The sequence below is a fragment of the Theropithecus gelada genome, chromosome 19 (assembly GCF_003255815.1).
Source record: "Theropithecus gelada isolate Dixy chromosome 19, Tgel_1.0, whole genome shotgun sequence".
Taxonomy (NCBI): Eukaryota; Metazoa; Chordata; class Mammalia; order Primates; family Cercopithecidae; genus Theropithecus; species Theropithecus gelada.
In genome coordinates this window covers 33779532-33790523 of record NC_037687.1, presented here as the reverse complement: position 1 = coordinate 33790523, position 10992 = coordinate 33779532, and the positions used below count along the sequence as shown (strand labels likewise).

General features: G+C 39.2%; 1 protein-coding gene across 4 annotated transcripts in view; it reads left to right on the top strand.

Annotated features, from left to right (window-relative positions):
- The window catches only part of LOC112613217 (paternally-expressed gene 3 protein), a 74332-nt gene that overhangs the window by 53535 nt on the left and 9805 nt on the right, over positions 1-10992 (top strand). The window lies entirely within an intron of this gene.

The window sequence follows — 10992 nt, the reverse complement described above, 5'->3', positions numbered from 1 at the left end:
CGGGGAGAATAAACCAAGTTGGAAAACACTCTTCAGAATATTATCCAGGAGAACTTCCCCAACCTAGCAAGACAGATCAACATTCAAATTCAGGAAATACAGAGAACAGCACAAAGATACTCCTTGAGAAGAGCAACTCCAAGACGCATAATTGTCAGATTCACCGAAGTTGAAATGAAGGAAAAAATGTTAAGGGCAGCCAGAGAGAAAGGTCGGGTAACCCACAAAGGGAAACCCATCAGACTAACAGCAGATGTCTCTGCAGAAACCCTACAAGCCAGAAGAGAGTGGGGGGTCAATATTCAACATTCTTAAGGAAAATAATTTAGAACTCAGGACTGAGAAACTCACTCAAAACCGCACGATATGGAAACTGAATAACCTGCTCCCGAATGACTCAGTAAATAACAAAATTAAGGCAGAAATAAATAAGTTCTTTGAAATTAAGGCAGAAATAAATAAGTTCTTTGAAACCGATGAGAACAAAGACACAACGTACCAGAATCTCTGGGACACAGCTAAAGCAGTGTTTAGAGGGAAATTTATAGCACTAAATGCCTACAGGAGAAAGCAGGAAAGATCTAAAATTGACACCCTAACATCACAATTAAAAGAACTAGAGAAGCAAGAGCAAACAAATTCAAGAACTAACAGAAGACGAGAAACAACTAAGATTGGAGCAGAACTGAAGGAGATAGAGACACCAAAAACCCTTCAAAAAATCAATGAATCCAGGAGCTGGTTTTTTGAAAAGATCGACAAAATAGATAGACTGCTCGCCAGACTAATAAAGAAGAAAAGAGAGAAGAATCAAATAGACACAATAAAAAACGATAAAGGGATATCACCAGTGATCCCACAGAAATACAAACTACCATCAGAGAATACTTTAAACATCTCTACACAAATAAATTAGAAAATCTAGAAGAAATGGATAAATTCCTGGACATGTACACCCTCCCAAGACTAAACCAGGAAGAAGTTGAATCCCTGAATAGACCAATAACAAGTTCTGAAATTGAGGCAGTAATTAATAGCCTACCAACCAAAAAAAGCCCAGGACCAGGCAGATTCACAGCCAAATTCTACCAGAGGTACAAAGAGGAGCTTGTACCATTCCTTCTGAAACTATTCCAAACAATAGAAAAAGAGGTTCATTTTATGAGGCCAGCATCATCCGATAGCAAAACCTGGCAGATACAACAAAAAAAGAAAATTTCAGGCCAATAGCCTTCCTGAGGTGGGAGGATCACCTGAGGTCAGGAGTTCAAGACCAGCCTGGCCAACATGGTGAAACCCCATCTCTACTAAAAATACAAAAATTAGCTGGGTGTGGTGGCACGTGCCTGTAATCCCAGCTACTCGGGAGGCTGAGGCAGCAGGATCACTTGAACTGGGGAGGCGGAGGTTGCAGTGAGCCAAGATCACATTGCTGCACTCCAGCCTGGAGGAGAGTGAGACTTCATGTCAAAAAAAAAAAAAAAAGAAAAAAAGAAAAAAAAGATTTTTAATAGGCACTTAATAAAATCTGATCTTCGTAAAACCCTATGATACAAAAAGTATGATGACCCATTTATAGGTCAAGGTCCAGATCAGAGATGTTACCTGTCTTGTCCAATGCAACTAAATAACAGTACAGACTGGGTGCAGTGGCTCATACCTGTAACCCCAGCACTTTGGGAGGCCAAGGCAGGCAGACCACCTTAGGTCAGGAGTTCAAGACCAGCCTGGCCAACATGGTGAAACCCCGTCTCTACTAAAAATACAAATATTAGCTGGGCGTGGTGACACGCACCTGTAATCCCAGCTACTTGGGAGTAGCATGAGAATTGCTTGAACCCAGGAGGTGGAGGTTGCAGGGAGCTGAGATTGCACCACTTCACTCCAGCCTGGGCGACAGAGGGAGACTCTATCTCAGAAAACAAACAAGAAAAAAAGAAAAAAACAGTACAGTACTTGAACCCAGGTCTCTGAACTGCCAGCCCAGTGCTCTTCCCACCCAACACACTATCCATGAAATTGTCAAAGATTTCAAAAAACTGAGCCCCTTAAAACTTACTGAAATTCAAATTTAACTGGGCATGCTGAATTTTATCTGGCCATCCTATTTCAACTAAATTTTTGGATTTGGAGATTTGAGACAATGGAGTCCACTGGGAAGCATGGATAGGCTAGAATACCCCAGAATTTAAAGAAAAGGAAAGATAATTATGTCCTACCATATATTTCCTCCAAAATAATGAATAGTATTTTAATGAAATCGTCAAACATAAAACTGTTTTCTCGTTGTACAAGATTATAGAAATGATTCTGGTAGTGTCATTATCTGTTTGTTTATTCACCAATGTCTACCGGTGTCAGGCTCCATTTGAGGGAAAAAAGAATGTTCTTAGAACCATATAGGAGGTGCCAGAAAGTCACAGAGCAATTGAAAAGGGCCTTTTCCTTGAAAGTCATGTCATAGAACATGCATTCTTAAGGAGGATGATATTGCCTTCAAGGGGAAGAAAATTGGTTCTTGGAGATGAACACATACTATTCTTCTTATGCATACAGCACAGGCATACATACAGTACATACACAGATACACAGTATATTTGCAATATTAAAATGTATAGGGTACCGTGCGATTCCATTTTTATGAAATATCCAGAACCAGCAAATCTATGGAGACATAAGGTATGTTAGTGGTTGCCTAGGGCTTGGGGTAGGGAGTGGGAAGATGTTGGAGGGAAATGGAGAGTGACTGCTAGAAGGTGTAGGGTTTCTTTTGGGGTGATGAAATGTTCTGAAACTTATTGGGGTGATGGTTGCACAACGCTGTGAATATGCTTACGTCAAATAGGTGACTTTTATAATACATAAATTAAATCTCAATAAAGCTGTTATTAAAAAAATAGACATACGGCACCTGTGGCCCCAGTTCCACCAATTGAATTAGAATCTGTGTTTAACAAGATCCCCAGGCGATTTGTGTGCACATTAAAATTGGAAGCATCCAATAACTGTGTATGTGAATCAATGCTAATTTATAATTGTTTGAAAAAGTATATCCATATCAAGGACTGGAATGTACTTTGCAAAAATGAAAATAGTGTAAATGAAGACAACCCCTTCTACCCACACAAAGGGTGTGGCTTACTGTAGGCCTTTAACAAATGGCAGCTCTTATAGAGACATGATACTGTTATGAGGTTTTCTGATTTTTTGTTTCAAAAATGTTCTCCAGTGTTCTTGTTAAGTCATGTTTTAGAAACCTAAAAGACAATAATGAAATTAATATACTCTGCTTTCTTTAGAACCAGAAAAAATTCATGGGGGTTGTGATTAGAAAAAATGGTCTATAAAGATTACTGGGGTGGAAGGAGCGAGATAAGGAAAAAAGGTTGAGAAACAATGTTCTAGAATGTCTGCTCCTGAGAGTAGCCCTCTGTCCCTACCTTCTGTGCCAGGGATTCCAAGCAAAGATGCCCCTGAGGGACTACCAAGGGAATATAAATAAGGAACTGGGCTGGGTGGATTATGACAAACAGGGGAGTGCCTGTCCCATATATAAGGGCAGCTGTGACTCAGCTTTTGCTGATGGTGCCATGTGAGAATGTGTACCCAGGTCCCCAGATTTTCTAATGTTTTTAATCAGAAGTCACAAAACCAGTTAATAATGACATTTCCTAATTTTTTGGTGTTGGCAGCTAATACAAATTTTTTAAAAAGAGTAGAAGGACCACGCAAGCCAAATAAACCCATCTGAAGGAGCTGAGCAGTCAGTATGTGATCCCTAATTTAATCCAATGTTTGTTGATTTGCATAAAGTTTTAAAAAGTTTCAATTAAAACACAAAAGATGTATATTAATAAAATGGCTATCATAGTCTTATGTAATTTTATGATATCTGACTTTTTATTTTTATAGTATCAAGCAATTTTAGGTGTTTTATTGTAAAATTTTAGAGTGTAAGTGACTTTAGAGATAATGTAATGGGTCTTTTTATTTTAAAGATGAGACAATGAGAATCAAAGATTAATTAACCCATACCTCACAACCAGCTAATAGCAGAACTGAAAACTCCTTATTCCAGTATAGGTTTGTTCCCATGATTTTCTCTAATAGTTACAGAGAATGAGATGGAAAAAAGAAAGGAGGGTCGATTGACAGTTTATAGTAGGAAAACAGTTGGGAACAGTAAGAGAGCAGTCTTAAAAATGCTCTGACTACCACATGACCACCATCGTTTAAAAAGGACGCTGTGACTGAGAACTCATGGCCTACCATACAGTGATTCTTACTTGAAATAGATACCTTTTCTACAACTAAATTCCGTTGTCTTACAGTTAATCAGGTAACATTTCTCTTTTAACAATTTTTATAATAATATCGATTATCCGTTATATTCAAGGTATTATAGCATATTAACTGTATTAGTTAACTAAAATAAAGCACAAGAAAAATGATTATGAAAAACTGAGACTGCTGTCTATTCTAAATATTTTGAGTCACAGACTCCTTTGAGAAACTTGGAATTTTTATCTTCCAGAAAGGTGCACATGTACTGCAAAGCTCAACCTTAAGAATCCTTGATTGCCAGGTTAAGACCTCAGCCTAACATTGTACCTTTGGTTTTGAATCATTTTTTTCATTGCCAAAGTATAACTGGAAACAAACAGAAAACTCATTAACTGCTATAACATTTTGAGCAAAATGGCTAGTAAGTTTTAATTTTCAATTTTTGTCGTTAACTGTTTATGAAGACTGTTATTGGATTAGCATATTTGAGTGGGGAGATCCTATGCATTTTCTCATACGTGTTACAATTTTCTAGTTAGTAGATATTCAGATTTGCGAAGGAAGGTAAGTATCCTATTGCCTCAGGATAATGTTAGATTTGAAGAGGTCAGTCTATCTTTTTTTTTCACTTTTATTTTAGAATTAGGGCACACATGTGCAGGTTTGTTACAAAGGTGTAACAATGCTAAGATTTGGAGCATGAATGAATATGTCACTCAGGTACTAAGCATGGTACCCAATAAATAGCTTTTTCCAACCCTTACTCCCCTCCCTCCCTGCCTCCTCTTGTATTCCCTAGTGTCTGTTGTCCCATTTTTTTTAGGACAATTAACTACTTTTATTATTTTTAGTATTTTAATATTACCTAAAATATTCTTAAAAATTAAGTAGAGTTTTTTACAGCTTTGACCTTTCAAATATTTCACATTCAAATTTGTTGGCAATTCTTTCTTTTTTTTTTTTTTTTTTACTATACTTTAAGTTCTAGGGTACATGTGCACAACGTGCAGATTTGTTCCATATGTATACATGTGCCATGTTGGTGTGCTGCACCCATTAACTCATCATTTACATTAGGTATATCTCCTAATGCTATCCCTCCCCTCTACCCCTACCCCACAACAGGCCCCAGTGTGTCATGTTCCCCTTTCTGTGTCCAAGTGTTCTCATTGTTCAGTTCCCACCTATGAGTGAGAACATGCAGTGTTTGTTTTTTGTCCCTGCGATAGTTTGCTGAGAATGATGGTTTCCAGCTTCATCCATGTCCCTACAAAGGACATGAACTCATCCTTTCTTATGGCTGCATAGTATTCCATGGTGTATATGTGCCACACTTTCTTAATCCAGTCTATCATTGATGGACATTTGAGTTGGTTCCAAGTCTTTGCTATTGTGAATAGTGCCACAATAAACATACGTGTGCATGTGTCTTTATAGCAGCGTGATTTATAATCCTTTGGGTATATACCCAGTAATGGGATGGCTGGGTCAAATGGTATTTCTAGTTTTAGATCCTTGAGGATTCACCACACTGTCTTCCACAATGGTTGAACTAGTTTACAGTCTCACCAACAGTGTAAAAGTGTTCCTGTTTCTCCACATCCTCTCCAGCACCTGTTGTTTCCTGACTTTTTAATGATTGCCATTCTAACTGGTGTGAGATGGTATCTCATTGTGGTTTTGATTGGCATTTCTGTGATGGCAGTGATGGTGAGCATTTTTTCATGTGTCTGTTGGCTGCATAAATGTCTTCTTTTGAGAGGTGTCTGTTCATATCCTTTGCCCACTTTTTGATGGAGTTGTTTGTTTTTTTCTTGTAAATTTGTTTATGTTCTTTGTAGATTCTGGGTATTAGCCCTTTGTCAGATGAGTAGATTGCCAAAATTTTTTCCCATTCTGTAGGTTACCTGTTCACTCTGATGGTAGCTTCTTTTGCTGTGCAGAAGCTCTTTAGTTTAATTAGATCCCATTTGTCAGTTTTGGCTTTTGTTGCCATTGCTTTTGGTGTTTTAGACATGAAGTCCTTGCCCATGCCTATGTCCTGAATGGTATTGCCTAGGTTTTCCTCTAGGGTTTTTATGGTTTTAGATCTAACATTTAAGTCTTTAATCCATCTTGAATTAATTTTTGTATAAGGTGTAAGGAAGGGATCCAGTTTCAGCTTTCTACATATGGCTAGCCAGTTTTCCCAGCACCATTTATTAAGGAGAGAATCCTTTCCCCATTTCTTGTTTTTGTGAGGTCTGTCAAAGATCAGATGGTTGTAGATGTGTGGTCTTATTTCTGAGGGCTCTGTTCTGTTCCATTGGTCTATATGTCTGTTTTGGTACCAGTACCATGCTGTTTTGATTACTATAGCCTTGTAGTATAGTTTGAAGTCAGGTAGCATGATGCCTTCACCTTTGTTCTTTTGGCTTAGGATTGACTTGGCAATGCGGGCTCTTTTTTGGTTCCATATGAACTTTAAAGTAGTTTTTTCCAATTCTGTGAAGAAAGTCATTGGTAGCTTGATGGGGATGGCATTGAATCTGTAAATTACCTTGGGCAGTATGGCCATTTTCACGATATTGATTCTTCCTATCCATGAGCATGGAATGTTCTTCTATTTGTTTGTGTCCTCTTTTATTTCGTTGAGCAGTGGTTTGTAGTTCTCCTTGAAGAGGTCCTTCACATCCCTTGTAAGTTGGATTCCTAGGTATTTGATTCTCTTTGAAGCAGTTGTGAATGGGAGTTCACTCATGATTTGGCTCTCTGTCTGTTATTGGTGTATAAGAATGCTTGTGATTTTTGCATATTGATTTTGTATCCTGAGACTTTGCTGAAGTTGCTTATCAGCTTAAGGAGATTTTGGGCTGAGACGATGGGGTTTTCTAGATATACAATCATGTCATCTGCAAACAGGGACAATTTGACTTCCTCTTTTCCTACTTGAATACCCTTTATTTCTTTCTCCTGCCTGATTGCCCTGGCCAGAACTTCCAACACTATGTTGAATAGGAGTGGTGAGAGAGGGCATCCCTGTCTTATGCCAGTTTTCAAAGGGAATGCTTCCAGTTTTTTCCCATTCAGTATTATATTGACTGTGGGTTTGTCATAAATAGCTCTTATTATTTTGAGATACATCCCATCAATACTAATTTATTGAGAGTTTTTAGTATGAAGGGCTGTTGAATTTTGTCAAAGGCCTTTTCTCCATCTGTTGAGATAATCATGTGGTTTTTGTCTTTGGTTCTGTTTATATGCTGGATTATGTTTATTGATTTGCATATGCTGAAGCAGCCTTGCATCCCAGGGATGAAGCCCACTTGATCATGGTGGATAAGCTTTTTGATGTGCTGCTGGATTCGGTTTGCCAGTATTTTATTAAGGGTTTTTGCATCGATGTTCATCAGGGATATTGGTCTAAAATTCTCTTTTTTTGTTGTATCTCTGCCAGGCTTTGGTATCAGGGTGATGCTGGCCTCATAAAATGAGTTAGGGAGGATTCCCTCTTTTTCTATTGTTTGGAATAGTTTCAGAAGGAATGGTACCAGCTCCTCTTTGTACCTCTGGTAGAATTCGGCTGTGAATCCATCTGGTCCCAGACTTCTTTTGGTTGATAAGCTATTAATTATTGCCTCAATTTCAGAGCCTGTTATTGGTCTATTCAGAGATTCAACTTCTTCCTGGTTTAGTCTTGGGAGGGTGTACGTGTCCAGGAATTTATCCATTTCTTCTAGATTTTCTAGTTTATTTCCATAGAGGTGTTTATAGTATTCTCTGATGGTAGTTTGTATTTCTGTGGGATCAGTGGTGATATCCCGTTATCATTTTTTATTGTGTCTGTTTGATTCTTCTCTCTTTTCTTCTTTGTTAGTCTTGCTAGCGGTCTATCCATTTTGTTGATCTTTTCAAAAAACGAGCTCCTGGATTCATTGATTTTTTGAAGGGTTTTTGGTGTCTCTATCTCCTTCAGTTCTGCTCTGATCTTAGTTATTTCTTGTCTTCTATTAGCTTTTGAATTTGTTTGCTCTTGCTTCTCTGTTTCTTTTAATTGTGATGTTAGTGTGTCAATTTTAGATCTTTCCTGCTTTCTCTTATGGGCATTTAGTGCTATAAATTTCCCTCTACACACTGCTTTAAATGTTTCCCAGAGCTTCTAGTATGTTGTATCTTTGTTCTCATTGGTTTCAAAGAACATCTTTATTTCTGCTGTCATTTCGTTATGTACCCAGTAGTTATTTAGGAGCAGGTTGTTCAGTTTCCATGTAGTTGAGTGGTTTTGAGTGAGTTTCTTAATCCTGAGTTCTAGTTTGATTGCACTGTGGTCTGAGAGACAGTTTGTTATAATTTCTGATATTTTACATTTGCTGAGGAGTGCTTTACTTCCAACTATGTGGTCCATTTTGGAATAAGTGCAATGTGGTGCTGAGAAGAATGTGTATTCTGTTGATTTGGGGTGGAGAGTTCTGTAGATGTCTATTAGGTCTGCTTGGTGCAGAGATGAGTTCAATTCCTGGATATCCTTATTAAAATTCTGTCTCATTGATCTGTCTAACGTTGACAGTGGGGTGTTAAAGTCTCCATTATTATTGTGTGGGAGTCTAAGTCTCTTTGTATGTCTCTAAGGACTTGCTTTATGAATCTGGGTGCTCCTGTATTGGGTGCATATATATTTAGGACAGTGAACTCCTCTTGTTGAATTGATCCCTTTACCATTATGTAATGGCCTTCTTTGTCTCTTTTGATCTTTGTTGGTTTAAAGTCTGTTTTATCAGAGACTAGGATTGTAACCCCTGCCTTTTTTTTTTTTTTTTTTTTCCATTTGCATGGTCGATCTTCCTCCATCCCTTTATTTTGAGCCTGTGTGTGTCTCTGCATGTGAGTTGGGTCTCCTGAATACAGCACACTGATGGGTCTTGACTCTTTATCCAATTTGCCAGTCTGTGTCTTTTAATTGGAGCATTTAGCCCATTTACACTTAAGGTTAATGTCATTATGTGTGAATTTATGATCCTGTCATTATGATGTTAGCTGGTTTTTTGCTCGTTAGTTGATGCAGTTTCTTCCTAGCATTGATGGTCTTTACAATTTGGCATGTTTTTGCAGTGGCTGGTACCGGTTGTTCCTTTCCATGTTTAGTGCTTCCTTTGGGAGCTCTTGTAGGGCAGGCCTGGTGGTGACAAAATCTCTCAGCTTTTGCTTGTCTGTAAAGGATTTTATTTCTCCTTCCCTTATGAAACTTAGTTTGGCTGGATATGAAATTCTGAGTTGAAAATTCTTTTCTTTAAGAATGTTGAATGTTGGTCCCCACTTTCTTCTGGCTTGTAGAGTTTCTGCTGAGAGGTCCGCTGTTAGTCTGATGGGCTTCATTTGTGGGTAACCTGACCTTTCTCTCTGGCTGCCCTTAACATTTTTTCCTTCATTTCAACTTTGGTGAATCTGACAATTTTGTGTCTTGGAGTTGCTCTTCTCGAGGAGTATCTTTGTGGCGTTCTCTGTATTTCCTGAATTTGAATGTTGGCCTGTCTTGCTAGGTTGGGGAGGTTCTCCTGGATAATATCCTACAGAGTGTTTTCCAACTTGGTTCCATTCTCCCCATCACTTTCAGGTACACCAATCAGATGTAGATTTGGTCTTTTCATGTAGTCCCATATTTCTTGGAGGCTTTGTTCATTTCTTTTTACTCTTTTTTCTCTAAACTTCTCTTCTCACTTCATTTCATTCATTTAATCTTCAATCACTGATACCCTTTCTTCCAGTTGATTGAATCGGCTACTGAAGCTTGTGCATTCGTCACATAGTTCTCATGCCATGGTTTTCAACTCCATCAGGCCATTTAAGGACTTCTCTACACTGGTTATTCTAGTTAGCCATTCGTCTAATCTTTTTTCAAGATTTTTAGCTTCTTTGCGATGGGTTTGAACTTCCTCCTTTAGCTCGGAGAAGTTTGATCGTCTGAAGCCTTCTTCTCTCAACTCGTCAAAGTCATTCTCTGTCCAGCTTTGTCCCATTGCTGGCAAGGAGCTGCATTCCTTTGCAGGGGAAGAGGTGCTCTGATTTTTAGAATTTTCAGCTTTTCTGCTCTGTTTTTCCCCCATCTTTGTGGTTTTATCTACCTTTGGTCTTTGATGATGGTGACATACGGATGGGGTTTTGGTGTGGATGTCCTTTCTGTTTGTTAGTATTCCTTCTAACAGTGAGGACCCTCAGCTGCAGGTCTGTTGGAGTTTGCTGGAGGTCCACTCCAGACCCTGTTTGCCTGGGTATCACCAGCGGAGGCTGCAGAACAGCAAACATTGCTGAACAGCAAATGTTGCTGCCTGATCCTTCCTCTGGAAGCTTTGGCTCAGAGGGGCACCCAGCTGTATGAGGTATCAGTTGGCCCCTGCTGGGGGGTGTCTCCCAGTTAGGCTACTTGGGGGTCTGGGACCCACTTGAGGAGGCAGTCTGTCCATTCTCAGATTTCAAGGTCCATGCTGGGAGAACCACTACTCTCTTCAAACCTGTCAGACAGGGACATTTAAGTCTGCAGAGGTTTCTGCTGCGTTTTGTTCAACTATGCCCTGCCCCCATAGGTGGAGTCTACAGAGGCAGGCAGGTCTCCTTGAACTGTGGTGGGCTCCACCCAGTTTGAGCTTCCTGGCCGCTTTGTTTACCTACTCAAGCCTCAGCAATGGCAGGCGCCCCTACCCCAGCCTCGCTGCCGCCTTGCAGTTTGATCTCAGA